The sequence below is a fragment of the Dromiciops gliroides genome, chromosome 2 (assembly GCF_019393635.1).
Source record: "Dromiciops gliroides isolate mDroGli1 chromosome 2, mDroGli1.pri, whole genome shotgun sequence".
Lineage (NCBI taxonomy): Eukaryota > Metazoa > Chordata > Mammalia > Microbiotheria > Microbiotheriidae > Dromiciops > Dromiciops gliroides.
Window position 1 is genome coordinate 586,872,806 of NC_057862.1, and position 27,253 is coordinate 586,900,058.

General features: G+C 39.7%; 1 long non-coding RNA gene across 1 annotated transcript in view; it reads right to left on the bottom strand.

The window, feature by feature from the left end:
* Positions 1 to 16,188: 16,188 nt before the first annotated feature.
* LOC122742708 overlaps positions 16,189 to 27,253 on the bottom strand; it is a 140,124-nt gene continuing 129,059 nt past the window's right edge. The window contains exons 2-4 of the long non-coding RNA XR_006354948.1: positions 21,682 to 21,803; positions 21,031 to 21,374; positions 16,189 to 17,836 (exon numbers count right to left, since the gene is read on the bottom strand). This is a non-coding gene — a long non-coding RNA (uncharacterized LOC122742708). The remainder of the gene's footprint in view (positions 17,837 to 21,030; positions 21,375 to 21,681; positions 21,804 to 27,253) is intronic.

The window sequence follows — 27,253 nt, forward strand, 5'->3', positions numbered from 1 at the left end:
AATATTAATTAATGTACATGACTACTATAATAATAATAGATAGGCAGCATGGCATAGTAGTAAGAGTGTCCTGCTTCTGGCACATACTGATTATATGACCTTGAAAAAGTTACTTTAATCTCTTGTTGTCCCTCCTCACTCCCCTCAACCTGCTACTTTCTCAGACACAGGTGCAGATATGCTGATGAAGTGACAGTTCTTATTTTTAAAAAAAGCTCAGCAAAAAGGAAATAATAATAATAATAGCAATGGAAATAATAGTAAATTCATGTCTGTACAGCACCTTCAAGTTTTCAGGCTATGTTCTTCACACTATTCCTATGAGTTAGGATGTGCAAGTCTTAGTGTTGTTCGTGTAAACTCAGGCATCCAGATTCCAACTTCTACTCTCACAGAAGAGTCAGATTCCCAGAGCTCATTCGGCTTTATTTCCCGCTCCGGGTTCTAGGGCTCCCCCTGAGGAGTCAGGAGGCAATGCTCTAATGTCATTGATTTGAACCCCCACTAATGTGCTCTCCCTCCTCCCCCATTATCAACTGGGAACCGATTTGGCCAGCCAGCCTTAAATAGCTTTTAAAAAGATATATTTACTAAGGTGGCACGGTAGGAACAGATGGTACAAAACACCTCTCTCTCTCTCCCTCTCCCTCTCTTTCTCTCTCTCTCTCTCTCTCTCTCTCTCTCTCTCTCTCTCTCTCTCTCTCTCTCTCTCTATCTATTTCTCTCTCTCTCTTTCTTTCTCTCTCTCTCTGTCTCTGTCTCTGTCTCTCTGTCTCTGTCTGTCTCTGTCTCTGTCTGTCTGTCTATCTGTCTCTCTCTCTCTCTCTCTCTCTCTCTCTCTCTCTCTCTCTCTCTCTCTCTCTCTCTCCAAGGTCTATGGCACACTTTCCCCAAAGTACATACAGTATCCAGGGGAAATTGAACTCAAGCTGAGAGAGCACATATGGCAAAGGGACAACTCATGACTCTTACTTACTAGAATTCCTTTTCTTTCATCATTGGGGTGAAAAAGAAGTTCCCCTTGTATGTATATATGTATATGTGTGTGTGTGTATACACACAGAGAGACATACACACACTGTCAGACTGTTACATTGTCACACTGTCACCAGCTGCTACTGTCCTGGGATGATGATGCCAAAATGCAGATGGGAATAGGGGAAGCCCAAAGTCCTCCAGACCCTTTGGAACTCTTGGGGTCCTCCTCTGGCAAAAGAGGAAGGTAAGAAAGGAGAGATCTGGCCATGGCCAAAGATAAGGCATGCTGGAAAGCCACACATTCTAATTTCTGGAAATCAATCCATATCCAATTGGTTTGATAAATTTATAGCCAATCCCTGAGATGTGGCCAGATTTCCTCCACCTATCAAATAATATTCTTGTGCAATGTTATTCTAGTCTGTCCTCTAAAAGGCCTTTTAAGTGCTAAGCCTATGAATGATTGATAGAGATGTGTTCCCACTTAGTTAAGGTATCATGGCTAAAATCAGGTGAAGTGGTTTCCATCCTATGATAACACCAGTTTTTCTAGTTTATAGATTAGATCCTTAGGCCCTGAAAGTTTAAGTGATTTATTTGTTATCACCCAGGTAGTAAGAGTGGGAGGACAAAAAAAATCATCACTTGGTGACCAACTTTCCGATGTGAGCTAGGCTAGCCCCAGAAGAACAGACATGCAGTCCTTTACAAGGTCCATACACAAAGTCTTTTTAGCTTGATAGAACAGGGTTTGAGCCCCACTTGTATAATGCCACATCTACCTATGCATCTTGAAAAGGCATTAGAGGAGCACTTTTAGAGAGTATTACAGTCATTAAATATCCTCTATTAAATTAGCAAATTAATTTGAGTAATTCAACTCTCTTGGCTGGTCTCCTAAGGCCTCCTTAACCTTCTGACCCTTGAATCTTGCTGGGACTACTTGGTCTTAACTCTCTCAGTATGGTTGATATGTTTCCCCAGGATGTGATCCAAATGGGCATACCAACAAGTTGGCTGCCATGGCTGAAGCCCTGAAGAAAAATGGCTGCTAGGACACTTTAAGAACCTTTTTGATACTAAGAGATTACTAAGAGCCTTAGAGATAAGCTTTGTGAACCTTAAAAAGATTGGTTAGTTTGAGCTGCCTTGTAGAAAAACAGGCTTCTTTTTGATAAATGGATTTCCATTGTGTCTATAGGAAAAAAAAAAAAAACCACCCACATACCTACAAAACCCACAACTAAAATGCCTAACCTTTGCTTAAGAATGCAAACAGACTTTTCCTGAGTTCACAGTAAATCCCTGAGCTGCTAGGAAATGCTGAAAGCAGTGAATATTTAAAGAAAAGATCTCTTCAGGAACTGGCTGCCAATAAAATATTCTTTAAGTCAAAGAGTAATCTTATCCCTAAGCTTCTTAATAATGAAATTCCTGATCGGGTCAGCTGAACTGTTCTGACTTTGGAGTTAGGGAAAGGCCAGGATTTACTGATCTTCTAGTGAGGCAGTCTCATTTACCCTTTAAAAAAAGAATTCATTTCTTCAGAATTGATCAGTTTCAATTTCCTTAAAACCAAACGACAACAACAAAATAAAAACCAAAAGTTTACTTAAAACCATCTCAAAATATATCTAGTTCTTAATGAAGAGAGAAAGCCTCCCCATGTCAGTAACTATATTAAGAGACAGGGATTATGCTTTAAGAAAAATTACATGGTGATGCTAGGTTTGGGTGGAAAGGCAGAGAAAAGAAACAGGCCTTCACAATATTATCAGAAATTCGTGAGTTTTCATCTAAATAGTCCAGAAGTAAAAGTCCATGTCAGGGATTGGAGTGTATGTATCAACATTCATTTTGGATGTTCACTATGTGGGAATACAATGACTGCATTTGATCATTTTATTATATTATTTCAGAGTGTATATTCATTTATAGAGAGACTAAATCATTAAAATACTATAGACTGTAAAGTCAGGACACAGGGTTGTGTGGACAATTTTTCTATTTCTTAATAATAATACCATATAAAGTGAGATGTATGTTTATTCCATTATATTTGCATTTTTAATTGATAAACTAAGAATTACTACTGGCAATACTTTAAAAATTCTACACCCTTAAAAAAAATGTTTTTGTTGATGCCTTTAATTCTCTACAATTGTCATTTCTCTCTATACTGCCCCTCCATTGATTCCTCATTTATAATTAAGAAAAATAGCCAAGCAAAATTGACAAAACAACCACATCGTATAGCACATATGACATTCTGAATCTATTGTCCTCTAACTCTCTACTAGCAAAAGGGAAAGGTGTTTCATTATTGATTTTTAACAGTATAGTAAATAGGGCTCTGGGCCTGGAGTTGGAAGAACCTGAGTTGAAATCTGGCCCCAGATACTTATGAGCTGTGTGACCCTGGGCAAGTCATTTAATCTCTGCCTTAGTTTCTTTATCTGTAAAATGGGGATAAGTACTTATCTCTCAGGACTGTTGGGAGGATAAAATGAGATAATACTTGTAAAGTGCTTAGCATAGTGCCTAGCACACAGTAGGTGCTTAATAAATCCTTCCTTCCTTCATTTCCTCCTTCCTTTTTTCTACCCTTTTATCTTCCAGCCAATTCGTCATTACTTTGGGTTTAAAGGATACACTTGAGGTTGGAGGTACATTTATTCAGAATTATAGAAATTTCCCAAGTGAACTCCTGGGGGATTTATCTTTTTTAATAGACAATTCGGGTTTTCAGCTACAAAATTTGATAATTTGGGTTTTTCATTGATTAACTTGCCAAGAGAAGGGAAAGAGATGGAGGTGGTCTAGAACAATTGAAAATGCATGACTCAGCAAACTTTTTTAAAGGTAAAAAAAAAATGTTTTGATGAGTAAATGAGTTTTACTGAACTAATGTGACCTGAAGTTCAAGTACCAATATTTGCATGAGATTCTCTTCATTGGTAAAGAAAAGTATCACTCAGTGCTCCATGTATGTGTTGAAGGGACCACTTGGTAGAGTTAATGGATTTAACAAGAACTTGCATGAGAATTTCTGGTTTTAGCTTCTAAAAGACATACATATTTCTAGGCTCTTTATGGGGGGGGCTTTTGGAGGAAGAGAAAGACTTTGGGGAATAGGATGCATTTGAAAGAGAAAATGAATAAGGACATTCCCTCTAGGGGCATGGAGCATCTACCATTACCATTACTAATTCCCATTACCAATGAGAAGAACTTAATGCAAATTCCCTTTATACAAGTTAAACATGGATATAGGTAGAGAAGAGGAAAAAGAGGCAGACTAGCATGGAAAGACAGTATCCTGGGTGTGGAATTAGGTAGACCTGAGTTCATATCTCATCTTTATCATTTACTGATCTAAGAGTGAGTACCAAATTCTTTTTTAGACATTTTTGGCCAAATCTACATAGGAAAGACAAAGAATGTAGATGGACAGGTGAAAGAAGCAATAAACTTGCTTCCTGGGCTAGTAGTGCTATTGTTCATCCTTAGAGGACCAATGACATCATGAGAGTGATGTCTTGACTTGCACAAGTGAGTGACTTGACTTAAGTGAGGCAGAGCTGTACAAAGCCTTACTCTTCCCTCCAGAGTCATTGAAGTCCAATGGCAAGACTTTTAAATGACAAGATGACTGGCAATGACTTAGGATGCAATGGGTGACCTTGGCTTTTCTAAATTAAGATCTTTACTAAGCCTCAGTTTGCGTGAGGCAATACCTCTACCTAGGTGATACCTCTACCTCTAACTAGTAGAAGAGTGGAAGAATTTTGTAGCAGAAAAGTGGGAAACCCAAAATCCTAGAGCTGTTTGGTAAATCCTGGGTGGGCAACCCTTACATACTGAATGACCAGAAATAATGTAGGTTTTAGAGATTTAAACCATATGACAAAGGCAATGTACACCACAAGCCAAGGTGAATTCTTTAACAGATACCCAAATTCCTGGAGTAGAAAGTTCAAAGAAAAAACAGACTTGAGACTGAGGGCATTAGCTACTTACCTAGGAGTATCTCTATTCTTTGTTCTAAAAAACCCTCACAATTTGGAATTATGCCTTTTAAAAAAGTGACCAAAATGACCATGCCCTTTGACCCAGACATCCTAAGACAAATACCAAGGTGGTCAAAGACAGATAAAGGTCCCATATAAACCTAAATATTCATAGCAGAACTCTTTCAGTGGTAACTAAAGAACTAGAAACAAAGAGTGATCCACTGAGGAATGGTTATACAAATTGGGTACATGGATGTAACGAAATATTATTACATTGTAATTTCTTACATGAGTTTGGAGAAGCATGGTAAAACTTAAATAAACTGATACAAATTAAAGTAAGCAGAACAAAGTGTATAGTTATGTATAGTTATTACAACAATATAAATAGAACAAAAAGAATGATGATCAAACTTGTCAACTGAGAAAAGTTGAGAAAATGCATTTCACTCATTTCATTACAGAGGTGGGAGATGATGGATGTGAACTGTTCCAATATACCACTAGACATAGTTGATGTGTTTTGCGGAACCGCCTTTTTTCCTCTTTCCTTTTAAACTTTTGTTTCAAGGGTTGATTTCAAGGGATGGTAGGGAGGGAAACAAGGATATGTACAGAAATGAGATGATTATACAGTATGGGATCAAGACAGTCCTTTATTCAAGAACCTTCTATAATATCCTGGAACCTACAAGAAAAAGTTGAAACTTAGTGTAACATTCAAGACCAACTATAATCTAGTGTAAAGGAGAAAGGTTCCCCCTCCTGACTCATTGTACCTCATCACAGATTAGGAGATGATAATGTCTTAATAATGTCTTAGCATTCTCAGATCCTTTTATGAAATGTAAACACCTTTTTTCTCATTGACTCAGGAAAGGCAACCATTTGGGGGGCTGAAAATTGGCTATGCCCTCAGAGGCTTTTAAATAACTATGCCTAGAGTTAATGAGATTCACATAAATGAAGGTAGGAGGCAACAATCTTTTCACCTCTTTGCTGGGGAAGAGGGAATGGGAGCTTTCTGCTGGATTCCCGTAGATTACTCTTTTTACTGCTTCCAGGTGTCCCACTCCTTGAAGGTGCTTATTTGCCTCATCAATTACCTCTCTGTACCCATGTCTATGTGGAGAGTATGTTTCTGTTCCCTGCTGGATATGGTTTAGGGGCAGTGGTTACTTTACTTTGATTTTGGACTGTCTAGAACTCTTGAACTAAGCCTCTAACTGCTGAATAGGGCTGTTGCTTCCCTAAAAGAGTAATTAAAAAGCACAATCACAACCCCTGTTTGACTCAGTTTCCTCATCTGTAAAAATGGGGATAATAGTAGCAACTACCTCACAAGGTGGTTGTGAGGACCAAATGAGTTAATGTGCAAACCTTAAAGTGCTATTTAGAAGCCAACTGTTATATTATTATGTAAATTATCCTCTTCTCTCCTAAGGAAGCATGCTGTCATAGAACACACACACACAATCTATGTATATATGTATATACAAACAAACATATACATATATACACACAAAATATATGTTATATATACATATATACAAAAAAATCTTGAATTTGGGTTACTCGGTGGTAATCCTAAGACTGTTACTGCTCAAGAAATCTCCTTTCTCTGGAGAGAAGGGTACATAGGGTAGATTCTGTGTTTGTAGTGCTCTCCAAAAAAAAAAAAAATCCCATCTCCTCTACAGAGAAAACTAGGGTCCAGAAACACTGTGAACTGTCTCAGACCACATGACAAGCACTTCTGTTATGAGTTTCTTCAATAATTCTTGATAATTCACTGATCTGCCATCTCTTGGGCCAGGAAATTTAACTCTTCAAAACTTTCATCATGTGTGGACTAGGGCAAGCAAAGAATTCCCATGCTCTGCTGTTTCAAGAAAACCATTAACGGTAGGGGAAGGGATTTTTTTCTTTCTTCTTCTCCACATCATCTCCCCCACCCCCACAACTTGTTGGACTCTGGAAGAAAGACACAAAGTGGGCAGTAGATAGAGCACTGACTCTGGATTCAGGAGAACCTGAGCTCAAATCCAGCCTCAGACACTTGCCACTTATTAGCTGTGGGACCCTGGACAAGTCACTTAACCCTCATTGTCCTATAAAAACAAAACAAAAGCAAACCAAAAACAAACAAAAAAAGAAAGACACAAAGTAAAAGTATAAAGAAGCCAATAATGGGCTGAACAGATTTGTTGGGTCACTTTTATGGGCTAGTAGAGAGTGTGGCTCCTTCCAATAAAGTCCATCCTCCTAAGGATCTGAGCCAACTAAATCATCAAGAGTGCAGACCTTTCACTGAAACTCACTCTCTAGGAGGCATTCAAGAGTGACCCTAAATCAACCAATTCATCTTGGGGCAGCTAAGTAACTGAGACTTAACTCCACACTCTATAGGTAGAAAGGTATGGACAATCAAAGGTTACAAATAAAGTGGGGGTGGATAGGGAAAAAAACCCAAACATTTGTTAAGTAAGATCCATGTGCTAGCCACTATACAAATACTATTTGATACAACAATCCTGTGAAGTAGGTGCTATTTTTATCCTCATTTTATAGTTGAGGAAACTGAGGTAGACAGAGGTTAAGTGACTTGTTTGGGATCGAAGCTAGTAAATATCTGAGGCTAGATCTTATCTTAGGTCTTCCTGACTCCAGCCTTAGCACCCTATTTACCTAGCTGCCTACTGAATATACAACTTCTATGACTGTGGTTCTAAGGTTACTCCAATATATGTTGTTCATTTTTTTTTTTGTTCTTATTTTCTGCTAGATGTTTGGGGGTGGGAACACAGACCAAAAAAAAAAAAAATGGAATCTAACCATTGCATTCCCAGACACTAGAAATTCAGAATGAAAACAGACTTTCCCCAACCCCATCCCCCTGTTCCTCCTGTCCTGGGCACAGATCTTCAGTTCTGGACAGCTTTATTAATGAGGTACCAACATGACCCATTCACATCTAGGCAAGCTCACCCTAGAATGAGGAGAAAGAAGAAAGGAAGAAGGTGCTTACTCAACAAGTATGCCTCCATATACAGATCAGAGGAGAGATAAGGATGAGGACCAAGGAAGTATTAGGCTATTTACTTTTAAAGTAAAGGAAAGTTGATAAATCTGAAGGAAGGGAAAACTCTGAGTTGGTTGTAGAATGAAGTCCTTCAAATTCTTTGAGAACCCTGGGAATCCAGAATTTCTTTTGAATTAATGGGGCTTTCAAGTGAATAGTGAGAGCCAGCCATTGTCCTGGGTTATATGCCTAGATAACTAAGCCAGGTTCTGAGTGAATGTTCCAGGACTGAAATCCCCTATCTTGTTTGTCTGTGTTACTGTATCTTGAACTGGAATGGTAGTAATACCTGCACAGGGAAAATCTAGCAATAGTCTCTCTCTCTCTCTCTCTCTCTCTCTCTCTCTCTCTCTCTCTCTCTCTCTCTCTCTCTCTCTCTCCCCCCTCTATCTCCTGATGTACCAACTTCCCCATATAGAAATGCTGACCTCTGTACTTCTTCCCGCTTCTGCCCCCATCCTTCTAAACTAGAAATGAAATAGGTGGGATTCTAATCAATGGCCAGGTGAGTCCTTCCTCATTACTTTTGGGTACTGCTCTGTCCTCGTACCTACCTTGCTAACAACCATTCCTAGTTATACCATTGAGATAGACTCAGCAGTGGCTAAGGTTTAACTCTTCTCTTTGTTGAGGGGGTTAACACTTACTATGTACAGATCACAGCTCAAAGCATAAAAAGAATTCATCTGGACTCATCCCTTGCCCCTTAGGTTCCAGTGGTTATGTGTAAATAAGGCTTTTGTGATGATCTCCCGTGAGGCATGAAATCAGAATAACTATGCCAGTATGCCCTTATAAGGATCAGGCCAACCCCTATGTGGAGCAGAATGAGTGACTTTATGTAATTCTCTTTCAAGAGTACTGGGAAGGTTCAGCTACAACCCATACTTCCAAATTTCCCCCCAACACTAACTAGTGCCAGAATTGCACTGAATGAAATATTTTACTTTAAGGCTTTGTTTGACCTGTTAAAATACAAATACCACCGGAAAAGGCAAAGCTTAAAGGTTTCCAAGCATTTACATCTTAATATTAATGAGTTTATTAGAGTCTTTTCCTAGTGGGTTTTGATCAGAGAGAGCCAGTATCCCTACTTCAAGATCAAGTCATTCCAAACTAACTTAATTTCTTTTTTTTTTTCAACATGGATACAGGGGATGTTGATGATATAATTTATCTAGAGTTCAGCAAAGCATTTGAAAAAACTTCTTAAGTCATTCTTGTGGGTAAAATGGAGAAATTTGGATAACACAATAGTACAGTTAGCTAGATAAAGAGTGGTTATTATTAGTTTGATTTTAACTTTCAAAGCAGTTTTTAGTGGAGTGCCCCAGGAATTTGTGCTTTGCATGTGCTGCTTACAATTTTTTTAATGAATGACAAAGGTACTGTGATAAAATAATGGGATTTAGCAGATACTCAAAGGCCCACCTGGAGATTAATCTAAACTGATTGAATTAAGTGAGATGATTGGCTAGTCATTAGCCTACTTCAGTTAACTAGATTGTAATCACACCTGGCTAGCCCTTAAGAAGGTGTTGTTCTCAGAAGCTAAAGACTTTGAACTCAACTTGAGACCACCTTCAAGTCCAGTGAACCAATGGATTTAGATGACGCTAACCAATCCAGCTTGAAGCAGTGTGTAAGGACTGCCCATGCTCTGGACCTATAAAAAGCTTCCACACACTCAGTTTGAGAGAGTTCATGATTGAAGCAGGCTCTTGGTGGAGGACTTGAGGAAGAATCAGACCAGGCTGGAACTCTAGGCTAGATAGGCCTTTTCTTAACTTTCTGAACTCCACATGAATACTTGGTATGTTTTAATAAATGCTTAATGCCCAAAGACTGGTGCTAAAGCTTCTAATTTAAGGCGACCACACATTTAGATTTTAAACATCACAGTACTATATGGCATACTTATCAAATTTGTAGATGCTACAAAGCTGGGACATTTAGCCAACATGCTGGAGGACAGAGTCAGGATACACACACACACACACACACACACACACACACACACACATCTATATCTATATCTGTGTATGTGTGTGTGTGCATGCGTGTGTGTGTGTGTGTGTGTGTGTGTGTGTGTGAGCTGGCCTGAATTTTGAACCATCTAATAAGCTGAAATTTAATAGAGATAAATGTAAAGTCTTACACCTGGGTTCAAAAAACTAACCTCATAAATAGAAGATTAGAGGAAGCCTAGCTAGATAGCAGTTTGCCTGAAAAAGTCCTAGAGGTTTTTTGGGTCTCAGAGAACAGATCATAAAGCATATTTCCTGCTCGATGGGAGTCTAGTGGGGGCAGAATCAATCGTTAAGCCTTTATTAAGTGCTTTCTGTGTACCAGGTGCACAATGCTAGACATGGCAGATGCAAAGACAAAAATGAAGCAGTCCCAGCTCTCAAGAAGCTTACATTCTTCCATCTGGGAAAGAGAATGTACAAATCTACACAATATAATAAATACAAATACAATGTAAAAGACATGTAAAGAAGTGTTTATACTTCTTATTCCTTTAGGAGGTGTGTAGAAACTCCTCAATCTTGATGGAAGGACAATAGCCATTGATTGGAGTAAGATCAGTCATTCCACTGCGCCACCTAGCTGCCCCCCTTGAAGGGATCTTCTTCATGGAAATGATAGCATTTGAAGCATCAATACATCTTATATTTTACAAATTATCTGTCAACAGCTTGATATGATGGCCAAAAAAAGAATCTAATTCAATCCTAGGAAAGGCAATGCCCAGGACTGGGGAGGTGATGCTTCTGCTATACTCTACTCCAGTCTAACAAGATCTAGAACTTTGTTTTTGGTTCTAGACAACCTACTTTAGGAATGACAGAATAACAGGATATCAGACTTGGAAGGGACCTCAGTGGACATCCAGACCTCTCCATACCTGAAGAACGCCAACTTCAACCCATCTGACAAGTGATTATCCAGTCTTTGCTTGAAGTATCATTCAGTCAATCCTCATACCCCTCCTGAGAAGGTGGAGACTGTCCAAAGGAGAGCTGCCAGGAGGATGGAGGGTCTCAAGATCAGTCATATGAGAATAAGTAGGACTCAAAAATACTTATCCTGGAGGGGCAGCTAGGTGGCGCAGTGGATAAAGCACCAGCCCTAGAGTCAGGAGGATGGGAGCTCAAATCCAGCCTCAGACACTTGACACTAGCTGTGTGACCCTGGGCAAGTCACTTAACCCTCATTGCCCCACAAAAGAAAGGAAAGAAAGAAAGGAAGAAAGAAAGAAAGAAAGAAAGAAAGAAAGAAAGAAAGAAAGAAAGAAAGAAAGAAAGAAAGAAAGAAAGAAAGGAAGGAAGGAAGGAAGGAAGAAAGGAAGAAAGAAAGGAGGAAAGAAAGAAAGACAGAAAGACAGAAAGACAGACATAGAAAAAAAAACATTACCCTGGATTTAGAAGAAGGGATGTTCTGGTCAATGTTTAACATCCTGCTCTTCCTTCACCTCCTCACTCAAATGGACATATGACACCCTTTGAAGTTCAATCTGCTTTATTAACATGTTTCTCCATCACTTTCTTAAGTCTAGACAATTCACCAAGCCCTGATTTATAGCACTTGCTGATTTTCCTGGTGTAAATGCTCACACTGAAAGTTTAACAATTGTCTCTCATGAGCCATTTCCAGCCAGCTTTAGCACATGCCTGCTTAGGAGGACCATGAAGCCTGCCTTCCAGTATATGAAAGGTTCTCTTGTGACAGAAGGGTTAGAACTGGGCTTGGCTCTAGAAGGTAGAACTAGAAACATGTGAAAGGGATAGATTTTTGGTTTGATGTGAGGAAAAACTTCCTAATGTGGAGCTATCTCACAGAGTAATGGGCTACCCTGGGAATTAGTGGGGTTGTACCTCACTAGCCAGCCAGTCAATAAGAATTTATTATGCACTTACTATGTGTCAGGCACTGTGCTAAGGTATACAAAGAAAAGCAAAAACATGGGCCCTGCCCCCAAGGAGCTCACATTCTAATGGGGGAGAAAACATACAGATTACTATATACTTAAAAGATATATGTGTGTGTATACACATACACACACACACACATACATCTATACACATATTTGCAAGTGGAAGAGAATCACAGAGGCAAAGGCTGGATGATCTGGGATGATCCACTATGTTTTTTTTTTTGTTTTTTTTTTAGGCAATGGGGGTTAAGTGACTTGCCCAGGGTCACACAGCTAGTAAGTGTCAAGTGTCTGAGGCCGGATTTGAACTCAGGTACTCCTGAATCCAGGGCCAGCGCTTTAACCACTGCGCCATCTAGCTGCCCCGATCCACTATGTTTTAGAGGAGATTTTTGTTCAGGTACAGATTGAATTAAAAGATCTTCTAAGGTCCCTTCCAAATCTAAAACTATGATTCTTGGATGGAAAGAAGGAAAGATAGAAGCATATAAAAGTAGAAGAATGGAAGGATGGGAGGAAGTAGGTTGAAAAGAGCTAATTGAGGGATTGGGGCATAGTTCTTCTCAGTAGGGTGCTCTGGAGGTGTCCAAGACAAATACCACCTATTTTACAACTTTGCCTAATTTTGGCCTTTGTATGGTATGAAGCTATAGGTGATATCAACATATGAAAGAGCAAGTCAGAGAGAGTGGGTCACTATACTAATCTCTTAGTTCTGGAGGAGTCTTTATGCTCAATATCAGACACACAATTGGTAGCCAAAAAAATCCAATTTTTTTTTTTAATAGGAGAGGGAAGGACCACAGCAGGAAGACTAGAAGCTGGAGCTAGGACCAGTTGTATGGAAGCACTGTTAGAACCCAGACAAGGTTCCCCATGGCCTCAATGTAGGGTTGTAGAAGCTGTGTACCTAGTTCAACCTATGGCATTAAATTGCTAAAACCTAATTTGATCTAGCAAGTAACCTGGGAAGAGTACTGATCTCTGAATATCAGGGCAAGAGGCCCCAAAGACTTGCCCACTCCTGCAGTGAGTTGCTGAAGGCTCTTTGTGACATGATGAAGTCTGCTGATTGACTGAGCAAGTTGTCCTACCATGAGCATGCCACCAGCGAGTCTGTCTGTCAAGCACACTTATTGGGTGCCCGCAAGCTATGTGAACTGGTAGAATATCCAGGTATTGAAAAAAATAGTTCCAAGAGTCGAGGGATAAGCAATCTTTCTATCAAATCCTGTCGAATATCTGACACCTGCAAAGAAGAGGTGACACCCACCCACCTGAGTCCTTGGCAGCATCCTAATTAAAGGTTGTATTTATCCTTTAGTCACTCACTGACCTTTGCGCTTAGGGATATATGGAGATTATGAACTATTTCTGATCAAAGTGATTCCACTCTTTCTCTGTCCATTTCCAAAGTGAAAAATCTCTCTCTGGAATGACCATCTATTGGAATCTTTTCACTTGTCTGACTGGGGTTAGGTTCCTGAACAATCTCTGAGCAGAGAGAGCCTGTCCACTGACAACCTCAAACATGCCACTAGATAAAGGTTTAAATGGACTTCCTTTCAATGAATTGCATTTGATAGTTGTGTGGGCACAGCCCATGGCAGGAATCCACACAAATTCATAAGAGATCTGTGGGACCCTGGGGTGTCATAATGTCACTCTGTCTGGATAAGTGACAGCAAGGATGTGGGATTTGGCTATTATTTTTGGTTTGGTTTGTTTCTTGCTCAGAAGAGAGACTATATATAACACTGTGAGAGGCATAATTTCCAAATTGTCAAGGTTGGTGCTAATAGGGAATGATATACTAATATATGTTACACAGAAATGCAGACTTGCCAGTGCAGGGCTTGAGAAGTAGATGAACGGATAAATCTTCAGTTACGTTATGAGAAAAGAAAAGCTGGTCATGTAAATACAGCCTTAACTTTTCCCCTCCCATGTTGCACATGTAATTAGGCATTCAGGGATACCCTCACCTGTGAAAATGTGACTTTAATGGGAGCTATGTGACTATCAAGGGAGTTTCTTGAAAATGGGGTGAGTGTGGGAGGATACTAGCTGGCAAGAGGGATCATGTCCTTGGTCCTCAAAAAAAAAAATCCCACAGGAAATAAAATATGGGGATATATTCTGGAAACATACTCAGAGACCTAGGAGCTAGAAAACTAAACCAGCAAAAGACCACTCAGATATTTTTCATCTCCTTAAATGTACATCAAATTTTAATCATTTATGGTAAAAAAAAAAAAGTGGGGGGAGGGGTAACAATGTAATGAACATTTTTGTTTTTCAGTCATTTTCAGTTGTGCCCTACTCTTCCTGACCCCATTTTGGGGGTTTTCTTGGTGAAGATATTGGAGTGGTTTTCCATTTCCTTCTCATTTTACAGATGGGGAACTGAGGCAAACAGGGTTAAGTGACTTGCCAGGGTCTGAGGCTGGATTTGAACTCAGAAAGATGAGTGTTCCTGATTCCAGACCTCACATTCTATCTATTGTATCACCTATACTAGGAAACCACAACTTTTATAAAATAAATGTGTGATATCTTGAGAGATAGATCAGATGGATTCTGATTTTTGTCATCAGGGATAAAAACTAATTTTCTTTTTTTTGTTTTGTTTTTTTTTTTGTTTTGCGGGGCAATGGCGGTTAAGTGACTTGCCCAGGGTCACACAGCTATTATGTGTCAAGTGTCTGAGGTCAGATTTGAACTCAGGTACTCCTGAATCCAGGGCCAGAGCTTTATCCACTGCTCCACCTAGCTGCCCCTGGAACTAATTTTCAAACGGTACATGGAGTTGGATTTGACTCTTTCCCCTCTTCTTGCTACCCATCCTAAACTTGCTGAGATGTTAGCAGAAGTAAAAGTTTGGCCTGAGAATACTTTTCCAGATTTAACAGTAGTGATGTAGCTGGGGCAACGTGAAAGTGCACGGCATAAGTCAGCAAGATTTGGGTTCAAATCTCTCCTCTGACACCAGCTGTGTAAGCCTAGGGAAGTCAGTGAGCCTAGTTAACAAGCAATTATAAAGTGCTCACCTTAAGCTAGGTAGGTACTATGAAAAGTGCTGTTGAGACAAGGCCAAGCACAAATAGTCCCAGTTTTCAGGAGCTCATGCAAAGTTGGGAGATGAGCTGAATCTTGATGGATGCCTGGGAAACTCAGAGATGGAAATGAGGAGGGATATGTTCTGGGCCTGGGGGACAACCAGAGATGGGAGATGGGTCTCTGTGTGTGAAGAACAGCAAACAGACTGATGTGGATGGATCACAGTGTGTGGAGTTGGAGTTTAGATAAGTAACCAGGTAGGAAGGGGCCAGGTCTCTGTGATTCTCTAGCATTTATTTACTCAGTCTTAGATGGACTGCCATCTTCAATACTCACCCCTGTTAATGAATTTTGTGCACACAGCAGATGGAGGAAATGGTCAATAGGAGTACTGTGACCTCCTTGAGAGCCTGGACTGCCCTTTCTCCTTCTTTGTACCCCTATTCCTGAGCACAGTAGCAGGTATTCAGTAAATGCTTGTTGACTGATTGACTGACTGACCGAACATCCTTTCGGAATAGACACTTCCCAGTTCCCTTTTCTGATATGTCAATTCCCATTTCATTTTTAGTATGATTTGAACCAATTGCCTTGTTTTTGCTTAACTACATATGGCTTGATGGGCCAACTTCTCTATGTGATTTTTAAATCCAGTGCTTCAGTGCTAGATTTTTAGGGACGATCATTCTTACTAATAAATGTTCGCTGATTAACTGAAGAATTCTTGCTATGTAAACAATGATCCCCCCCCATAGATTTTTTTTTTTTTTGTAAAAAGGAAAACATACCTATTGCTCCCTCTTCTGGTATTTCAGGAGAAATATTGAGAGTTGTCAAAAGGGGGCATCATTGCTTTTCCAGACACATAAAATGAAGATCCTTGGAAATAACAGGTGATGACAGTCTGCTTCTCATCCTAAAGGAAGCTGGAGCAGAAATTGCAAAAGCCTGCAGAGCTCTCTTCAAATACAAACAGAATAAGTGGATTCTAAAAGAGGGAAGGCTACTTCTAACAGTGTGAACCCTGGGTCTCAGATATCTGACCTTCAGTTCCTCTGTCCTTGTATAAGAGTCTTTTAGCAGAAGCCCCTATTTACTTCTTAAAGATACTTTCCCTTTCTTTGTCCTACTCGTCTTAAAGGCTTTTATGCTATAGGAACAGAAAAGTATGTTTCTATGAGTAGGGGTTGAGGAAGAAAACCAAGGCCTTCTATAGGCTTTCATTGGAATACCTGTAGGTATGTGGCCAGGGAGACCAGATTGAACAGGTCTCTTCTATACAGAAGGAATCTTTTGGAAGGGGGCATGTCTAGCTATAAAAAAAAAAAGCAGACCAGGGAACTGAAGCGGGGATGCTGAGATTTCCAGCTATCGTGCTTGGCCTGTACAAGGTTTTTAGGTTGTGGTGTGCTGGCAAAAATAATGGCTTATGGCCTAGACTATTCTGGGTAGGCTGAAAAAGAGAGAATATGGTGGCTACCAATGTCTCGGGTTTCATGATCTATATGGGCCCGGTATCAAATTGGCTAAATTGTAGAAAATAATTGTTGCCTAATTTTTGAAATCACCTTAGAAAGAAGCCAAGGTGGATGGGGTAGGATGCAGGATGGCAGCAATGGTTAGGGAATGAAGGAATGAACCACTTGAAGCCTCTGGGACATAAGGTTGGTTGTCATAACTTGGGTAGCAGAGTGTGAAAAGGAAGGAACACTGGAGCCAGAGTGCCTAAGTTCAAACCCTAACTTTTCTACTTACCATCTATGTAACCTAGGGCAAATTACTTAAACTCTATGGGCCTCAGTTTTTTCACTTATAAAATGAAGAGATTGAATGCCTTTTTCCAGTTCTAAATGTGCGATGCTCAACACAGACTGGTGCAGGGCTTAGCACAGTGCCTAACACATGGTAGGTGCTTTCTAAATGTTTATTGATTGATTACAGAAAATGCAATAAAAATGAGCTAAAGTATATAAACAATTCTAGGCCCTACAGATTTCAGTTATTCATATTATAAAGCTGGCTTCAAAAGCCTCTTCCACAGAGACTATAAATGCTGTTGTTCCTGTATCTTTAAGGAAGATTAGAATCTTGAGGAGTTGCAGTACTATTAATTCTCTGGCATAAGCATGGGAGATACCTATTTATCAGCATATTAAATGCCTACTATGTTCCAGAAACTTTTTAAAGGCTTTTTTTTTGTTTTCCTGAGTTTGTGTTAGAGTCAAAAGTGTTTTTTAAGAGTAATTTATTTAGTTTGAAAAACAGAGTAAGCCTGACTGGGGTGGAAATCCCTAGAGTCAAACCCTAAGGTAGAAAACAAACAGAAACACTGGGAAAAAAAGCCCCAGAAAAAAACCAACCACCTCCAGCTTCACTTTGTGTTGTCCTAAACTGCACATGTCCTGAATGGAAAAGCTGTCTTTTTAGTCTTCATCCCTCTTCTGGCTTCTTCAGTTGGGTCCAGTTGGCCTTTCATTAAAGGCTGTACATATTATATTCAAGTTCAGTCTATTCCTCTGTGAGCATTGTTCTGGGTTTTAGTCATTTTGAGAGCATAGCTCTTAATTTCAATCTGATTTTCCCCTTTCCTCCATGCAAATCGAGAGGAATCCTTAATGCCATTTTTTCTTAGATGGATAGACACTAAAAGAGAATTGAAGGGCCTCCAGCTGTTTGAGTCTCTGTCCTCACGACAATCAAAATTCTCCATCTTTTCTTGTTCTTGGCACTTTCTGATTGAAATAAGATTCCACCATTTATCTGCACCTGCAAGTTTGACAAGAAAGGAAAATTTAAAGGACAAGTGAAAGAATTCTCCGGGGGAAGTCAACAAGTCGACAGCAGTCAGATGTGTACGATTTTTTTTTTTCTTTTGCATTACTCTATCACTTAAGCTACAGTAACATATTGGAGTGCGGAGCAGAGTTTGCAGAAGGGCTTTATATTATGTTGCAGTGGGTAGAAATGCCAAAATGTGTGCAGATCAATGGTAAGAATCTCCTTTTGGAGCAAAATCGCTAGAAGAGGAGCTGGTGATCTTCTTGGCATTGAGATGGAGAGGATTTTTGAGTCAAAGAAGCCACTGTTAATTATAGATTTGAGTTAAGTTAAAGGTCAAACTTACCTGGAGTGAAAAAATTCTCTAGAGATTTCTGAACATCCTCAGAAAACTCAGGCTCCCTCAAGCACATAAGCATTCCCCTCAGGGGCTCAAATCAGTCAATGTTACAGCCCCCCCCCTCGCATAATTATTGGTCTCATTAGCATATGGGGTACAGAAAGGGAATGCAGAATCACAATCCGATGAGAACCTTCCTAGCACTTCCAAGCATGTGCTCTGCCAGGGTATTCCGTAAGTATCTCCTGGGAGAATGGGAGGATTACAGAAGGGACTGTTTGACAGGTGATTTTATTGCAGCTTTTCAGATGGCAAAACTGACCAGAGAGAGGCAAAAGATCACTTGACAGGTCACAAAGCAATTGTACTATGATGCTAGAGACATAAGCCCTTAACACCTAAACTTCTCTAGTCACAGGACCTTGGGTATCATAGGCTTGTGGAATTCTAGAGATGATCTCCATCAAGCACCTTCCTTCTCATAAATATCTGTAGTTGACCAGCCTGTATATTTCCTTGTTTTCCTTTGTTCTGGGTGAGAAAGTAATGGGACAGCTCAGGGAGCAATCCAGGAGAGAGTTACCTTTTCTAGAACAAAGCCACAATCCCAATCCCAGCCCACTGTTAGAGAGTTTCTGTCTCTCTCTAACTAGGGGCAAAAACATGAAACATTTGTGTATTTTATGAATGCCCACCCAAAGGCAGAATTAATGTGAACTTGGATCTTTCAGTTTGTCTACCATCAAATGAACTTCACCTGGAGATAGATTCACTGTTTGGCCATGTAACTCAAATACTTGATTCACTAGAGAAGGTGGGGGGAGGTGGCCATGATCCCTGGTGTTACATATGGAAGAATGATTGTAACGATTGGAATAACGCCACCTGCTGGATACTTACTGTAGAAGAGTTCTGCCCATGAAGGGAAGGTCTTTGAGGGCAAGACCAGGAGTCAGGAAGTGACGCGGGCTAGTGGGAGGAGGAAGGAAGAGACTGGGGCTGACTCTGGCTCTTTCCTGAGGACGCTGGCGGAGAAGGGAGCTAGAAATGTGCTCTCCCTTTAATAGATAGGAATCTAGGCCTTTCTCTCTCTCTTTACCAAATTTCTTTAATTCATCAACATATTCTTCAAAAGGGGAGTCATTTACTATAAAAGACTCAAACTCTTGTCTATGGTTAATCATATAAGAAGCAGCTTCTTGTCTGTGTCTGAGATGATTTCTACAGTGACCTTCTAGCTGGTCTGCTAAAGCCCTAAAAAGGCAATTTCCGTCTCCTGATACTTTACGAAGACTGAGTCCCAAAGCATTTAACTGATCAGTGGGATTATTAAATGGGAACTGCCTTTTTCCTCTGAACTCTCTTTGCTCTTTAACAGTTGCTATCTTTAGGGTTTTTACCTCTTTAGCGTCTACCTCAGGTCTATCTGAAATCTCTTCACCTATGAATGGTGCAGGCTTTATATGAGAGCAATGAATCCATGAGTCTTTTTCACCAATTTTAATGGCAGTAGGAGTTGTCAATAATACCTGAAAAGGTCCTTCCCAGGCAGGTTGAGTTCCACTGGTTCTCTGAAAATTCTTTACATATATTTTATCTCCTGGGTTGAAGTTATGCAATGAAAAGTCTAATGGTCCTGCCTGGACCACAGCTCCTGCCTCATGGAGTTCACGTAGCCTGGTCTGTAATTCCTGTATATAGGAAGCAACAGAAGTATCACCTCCCACCAGTGATGTATAAACTGGGGAAAAAGTTTTAGCTTGGATAGGAGGGTGACCAAAAAGCATTTCATAAGGAGATATATGAAGTTCTCCTCTTGGTCTACTTCGTAGATAGAATAATGCCAATGGTAGAACATCAGGCCATTTCAAATGGGTTTCAGTACATAATTTGCCAATCATACTCTTAAGCTCTTTATTCATACGTTCGACTTGGCCTGAACTTTGTGGATGGTAGGGCGTGTGGAATTTTGGAGTCACTCCCAAGAAAGAGTAGATTTGGGATAAAATCGAATCATGATTTTATTATGCTCTTCGGGGTTCATATTTATATGAATGATTCACTTCTACTTTCTGCTAAACTTCACCTTGAAATTGTCAAGGGCTCATAGGTAGGAGAAAGTTTGAGTTCTTCATAAGAAAACATTTTAATAATTAGAGATAATTTACTCATGGTCATGACACTATTTCTAAAACAAGTAAATCTCAGAATGGCTGTTCTGTAGAATTAGCTTTCAAAAGCAATATAGTTTTAAATATGACATTACAATATTATATTCAAAGATAAAGAAATGATATGAGCACCTAGTATCCTTGCATGAAAACTTAGGTCAGTGGAAAGACTGCTAGGTTTGGAATAAAAGAACCAGGGCTTAAACTCTGGTTCTGTCAGTTACTATTTGTGTAAATTTGGGAAATTCTCTTAACTTCCCTGGGACTCAGTTTCCTTAATAGTAAAACAAGCAGGTTGGACTAAATGACCTTGCTATTTATTTGTTTTTTTTTCTTTCCTTCTCTAAATCTATGATCCTATGATCTGGGGGAAATCAGTGAGGTTAAGACAGAAAGAACTCTGGTCTGGGAGTCAGGAGTCTTATAAGTAAGTCACAAACTAACTGAATCAGATCCCTCTGTATACATTTTGGGGAAAATTCTCATTTCCCCTGGCTCATTGTTCACATCCTGATGACCTGAGTACTGATGTTCCCACATACCCAGCCCTGCCTTGGGATATCACCCAATATTATGAACTCATAAGACTAAAAACATGAATAGGTTCATTAAGGGGTTCGTGGAAATCAGTATGACTTCTACCATGTCCCAGGGAAAATAAAAATACCCACCAGTGACAAATCCTAAGAGGACTGTATCATCTGAGTCATTTATTAAACTTCCCTGCATGGGTTCCAACAGAAGGAAATCAGGAGTTACTCCTTCACATTGGTACTCTCCCCTGCTCATGCAGAAGTGGTCATTTGTGGCTTCTTTTCCATGTCTGGCATTGTCTCTAACTGTATTTCCTTCAGCATTTCTTAGCTTCCACAAGGTGGCAGTCATTCCCCATGGGCCTCTCTTCTGTTTTCCAGTATTCTGTAGTTCTTTTGCAGCTTTGTTCCCTGTAGTTCTCTTCAGCCTCCAGTAGGTGGCCCTCTTTCCCTTTCTGAGAGGACCAGCTCTTTAATATGGCCTGTAGAAAAAAAGAGCATTAATACGTGACATCTCAATATAGGGCATATTGAACAAAAGGCCCCTGAGTGAATATTAACTTGTTCACTTAACCTCAAGATTTAGAGATCAGTAACTGCTCAGAAAAATGGATTTAAATAAAAAATTCAGGTCATGAACAAAATTTCTTGCCTATATTCCTCATAAAAGCTGATTATTTGTGCAATAGAGTTCCTTAAAAATCCAGCCAAACCCATAAAGATCAGACCCTTCTCTATGAGAATTGACCCAAACTCACATAAAGAATGTTAAACTTTCATCTTACTTACCTTTTTTCCTCCTTTACTCTTGCAACCAATTAAAATGTTCAGAGAAATCTCAACTTGGAGAACTGAAAGTAAAGGATGTGAATAACACTTCATTTCCCCACCAGTTGCTATTCTGAAAGCCCCTGAAAGAGAGGAAACATCTTTCACATATTTGAGAGATGGGACTCTTCCTGTACAGAAGGCAAAAGTTGGGAAGCCATCTTCAGAGGAGGTATTACTACCAATACCCTAATCTGGAGAAGTGGCCACGTTGCCACTTAAATCTGGACCCAAATTTGGAGGGCTGCAGCATTCTTCCTGTCTCAAAACTAGGCATAAAAAAAATTAATAAATTTCATTTGGTCACGTAAGTCTTGTGCATGAATTTTCTCCTCTCCCCATCCCCCTCGGTGATTTACCACATAATTGCTCATTTAGAAGAGTCTTTGTTGTCAAATGTAGGAATTGAAATGGGTGGGAGATACTAATCATCTCCTCTTTTTAAAACCCTAGAGTTCCTACAAATAGGCCTCATTCAAACTGCTTCAGTGAGTGGCTTTAATTCATTCTCCAAGTACCCAGGCCGTTTATCTACTGCTATTGTCCATACTTTATCCTGGATCTAGGGACTCATGGCAGCACACTTTTCTCTTCTCTCTCTCTCTCTCTCTCTCTCTCTCTCTCTCTCTCTCTCTCTCTCTCTCTCTCTCTCTCTCTCTCTCTCTCTCCTCTTAGCCTACACCCCTTCCTCCCCATCAGCTAACCAGTTATTCGAATGACTAGGGGTTACCTCACCAAATGTCTGTTCTGCTGAAAAAGAAAGAGCCGGGCACAACTTTTGCCAATATTTATTGCTCTTATCCCTGTTACATAACTGGACAAACTTGGGCAAGCCACAACCTCTCTGAGCTTACTTGGAAAACAATAACAACCAGTTGAACTAGATGATCTCTATGTCCACTGGTGTTCTGGAGCTGTCTGTAATGGCTTGTGGAAAAGTGAACATTTACACCTTGGAAATCCAGCAAATGCTACAAATTAGCCTTTGATGTTTTGGCTTGGCTGATTGGTTGTGAGTTTAGTTTTTTTGTTGATTGTCTAGATTTCAAGTAAGTGATGATAAAAATGTTAATAATATCCATTAAACTTAAAAGTAGACTGTGCATACATTTTCTTTTTTTCCATAAAAGTATTTCATTATTTTCCAGTTATATGTAGAAATAGTTTTCAACATGTGTTTTTATAAGATTTCTAGTTTCAAATTTTTCTCCCTCCCTCCCCTCCTTTCCCCCCTCCCCAAGACAGCAAGCAATGTGATATAGGTTATATATATACAATCACATTAAACATATTTCTGCATTAGTCATGGTGTGAAAGAAGAATCAGAGCAAAAGGGAAAAACCTCAAAAAAGAAAAACAAAAATGTAGAAATAGTATGGTTCAATGTGCATCTAGATTCCACAGTACTTTTTTTTCTGAATTTGGAGAGCATTTTCCATCAAGAGTCCTTTGGAACTAGTCAAGTCTATCACAGTCGATCAACACACAATGTTGTTGGTACTGTGTACAATGTTCTCCTGGTTCTGCTCATCTCACTCAGCATTAATTCATGTAAGTCCTTTCAGGTTTCTCTGAAATCTGCCTGCTCATCATTTCTTGCAGCACAGTAGTATTCCATTACATTCATATGCTACAACTTGTTCAGTCATTCCCCAACTGATGGGCATTCCCTCAATTTCCAATTCCTTGCCACCATAAAAAGAGAAGCTATAAATATTTTGTACATGTGGGTCATTTTCCCTTTTTTATGATCTCTTTGGGGAAAAGACCTAATAGTGGTATCGCTGGGTTAAAGGGTATTTGCATACATTTTCTTTGAAGAACCATTTATTAAACATTGACCAGGATACCCCTGGCTATGTTTCTTCTAGCTCAAAAATTCTACAGATCTAAATGACAAGTATTGATGAATATAATATGAGTCCATCAAAATTGTTCATCTAGTCTCTTTCAAAGCCAGTGTTAGGCATTTTTGAGGTAATTGTTGGTGTCAATAAGTGGTTCAGTTTGTGGCCATGAAACAGTTTAAGGTCAAACAAAATGAAACCATGATCTTGGCCTCATTAACCCAGTTCCGCCCCGATGGAAGAAGTGATCAATCCATAGATGTACCCAGAGAGAAGTGGATTGAGTGAGACAAGGCTAGTGGAAATAAAATGAGTTGTTTTTTCTTTATATTTTTCTTTTTGGCTTTTCTCTGATTGGGGCAAATATAGGGATGACACAGTTATTTGGATTCACAGGCTTAAATTTTAATTCAATAGATATTACTTTTATTGATTATACCTCTTATTATTGACAGATATTTGACATATATTCTTCCTGTACTCAATGTCACAGTGAGTTCTTCCACTCCCAAAGCATCCAACTATCATTCTGACTGACTCCATAATCTGTGTCTAACCCTGACAACTCTCCTGAGTTCCAATTGTCTACTGAATACCTTCACTACAATATCCTGATTGCACACAAGTTCAATATATCCAGGAGGAAATGAGTATCTTTTCTTCCAAACCTAAGCTTCTTCCTGACTTTCCTATTTCTATTACTGGACCCACCATTTTCCTTGTTTGGTCAGGGCCCACAGCATGGTACCATGTATCCTGTTTGATTCATGATTGAACTGGGCAGGGAAAAGAATATTCTGGTGCCTGTTATTAGCACCAGATAGGATTCAGCCTGAAACCAAGGAAATTCAGCAGGTGGGCTCAGGTATATGCCCAGGAGAAGCCTAACCTCTCACTTTCATCTCCTTGTCAAGGAGTAAACTTTGACAAGGTATGGACTTGTCTTATCCTGGGCAGTTTTGCTACCCCCACTGACATCATATTATGAAATTCACAATCAATTCATACACCGTAACTAGACTCTAAGCCTTAAAGTCTTAACCTTTAAGAGGGGAGCTACACATGGATTCCATAGACTGTAGAACTGAAGATAGAGGTGGAATGTTGGGCTATTCCCAAAAAAGGACCAGGTTCTCTCTTAAGATGCCTGGACATCTATACTTGAATGAGAAGTATTTATTAGATCCAGGAAGGCAGTGGCTTACTTGGCTTATTTCATCTTTGTATCTCTAGCACCAAGCTCAAGTTATATACCTATATTCCAGGCATTCTTCTAGGTGTTGGGATTGCAAAGTAAAAAATGAAAGCAGTCCTAAGTTTCAAGGAGCTTATGTTCTATTGGAGGAAACAACATGCAAAATACAAATATATGCACTATAAATAATGCAAGGTGATTTTGGGGTAGTGGGCACTAGAAACTGGGAAGGAGTGAGAGGTGATGAGGGCCTCAACAAGAGTGGTGGCTGTATGAGTAGAGAAAAGGTTGATAGGGATGAGAATCTTTTTAGAAGTAAACAATGACAAGATTTAGCAATTCCTTGGACATGTAGGGTGGGTGAAAACTAAGAGTTCAAGATGATATAGGAGTTATGAAATTGGGTGCCTGGAAGAAGGGTGGTGCCCTCAACAGAAATAGGGAAGTTCAGGAGAGTGGTAGGTTTCAGGAGAAAGATGTGAGTTCTCTTTTGGACATGTTGATCTTGAGAGACCTATGAGAAATTCATTCAAAAATGTCCAGTGGACAGTTAGAATTCAGGAGAGAGATTTGACTTTTTTTTTTTTTTGCAGGGCAATGGGGGTTAAGTGACTTGCCCAGGGTCACACAGCTAGTAAGTATCAAGTGTCTGAGGCCGGATTTGAACTCAGGTACTCCTGAATCCAGGGCCAGTGCTTTATCCACTGCGCCACCTAGCCGTCCAGGGCATTTGATATGGATGATGAACAAGCAGAAGATATTGAGAGGGAGTAGTCAGACTAGTAGGAGGAGGAGAAACAGAGTGTCAGGAAAACCCAAGGACAGGAGATTATTTAGGAAGAGAGGATCATTAAGGCAACAAGGCAATAAGCATTTATTAAGTGTTTATTATTTTCCAGGCATTATGCTAAGTACTGGGGATACAAATTCAAGCAAAAAGAAAGAAGGTCCTTGCCCCTGAGTAGTTTACATTCTAATGGAGAAAGAACACACTAGAGGGAGCTGAAAAGGGAGGAGTGGGGCATAGAAAGGGATGGGGCTTTGGTGTCAGTCCAGAAAGTCAGAGAATGAGCCAAGAAGGGAATTAAGGTTGGCTGGCCTGTGCCCATCCCCCAAATGGAGGGCCCAGGAAGAACCACCCAGTGAGAAACAAAAGGTTATCATGGAGGAGGGAGGTTCCATGGTGAGAAAGCCCAAAGGAATTGAAAAAAGTTGGTGCTACAGAGGAGAGTTAGAAGGATAAGGACTGAGAAAAGGTCATCAGATTTGCTAACTTTTGAGAGAGCAGTTTCAGTTGAGTTATGAGGTCAGAAGAAAACTGCAATGGGCTGAAAAGCAAGAGAGAGGAAAGGAAAGGAGACAACAAGTGTAGATAGCATTTTCTAGAAATTTGGTTATAAAATAGAAGAGAGATACAGCTTGAAGGGATGGTAAACTTTAGTGAAAATTTTTTTTTAATAAAGTGGGAGACTTGGACATATTTGTAGGCATCCAGTAGGGAAGGATCCAGTAGATAGGACAATATTGGAGATTAGAGAAAGTGTAGATGATTGGAGGGGCAATCTGCTAGATAAGATGAGAGGGTATGGGATATATGGTAGGGATGGCCTTGATGAGGAGAATGGTCACTTCATCAATTAAATTAAAACTCATTGATGAAAATGACAGTTCTATAACACATGTAAAGCCATATATAAATGCTGACTATTATTATTTTTCCAGTACGTTTTGGAAACATGTTTTCTCATTTTCCGAATATTTCTTCACTTTCAATTTCCCTTATATTTTTGTACAGAGAAAGTCTTAATACTAATAATAGTAACTCACATCTATATGCTTTCCATTTTATAAAATACTTTCCTTGCCCAGTGAAGTAGACAGTACAAATATTAACATCCTCACCTGACAGGTGAGGAAACTGAGGTTGATTTGACCATAGTCACACAGCTAGTAACAGAGTTGGGATTCAAATGAAGTTCTTCTGACTCCAAGCCCAGCAGCCTGTTCACAGTGACTAGAGTGGGAACCTCACGAAGAGCAATTAGTAGGTAAAAATATTACAGGAAGAAAGTGCAATAAACAGTCAATGAAGCAGCTTTAGTTACATGCAGTTACATGACACACAGTCATGATGATGCAAACTGTATTTCAGACTCCTTCAGCACAAGCCAAAGAAGTCCCCTAACCCCAGGGCAACTGCCCCAATTGACCATATCCCAGGCACTGCTTTGCATGAAGGAAAATATCAGATGTGATTTTGAAGTAAAATCCAGGGATCAGTGAGTGAAGGAATTTAGGATCACAGGATTTAGAACAAGAAGTGACCTGTTGAGACCTGAGAAATCAACCAGTTCCAGAATTTAACAGCATTGTAGAGTTTAAAGTGACCTCAGCCACCTAGTCCAACCACGTCCAATCCCTCTAGTCCAGTGCATACCCAACAAAGAATTCCCACTACAATGTACCCAAGAAGCGGTTAAATAGTCTTTGT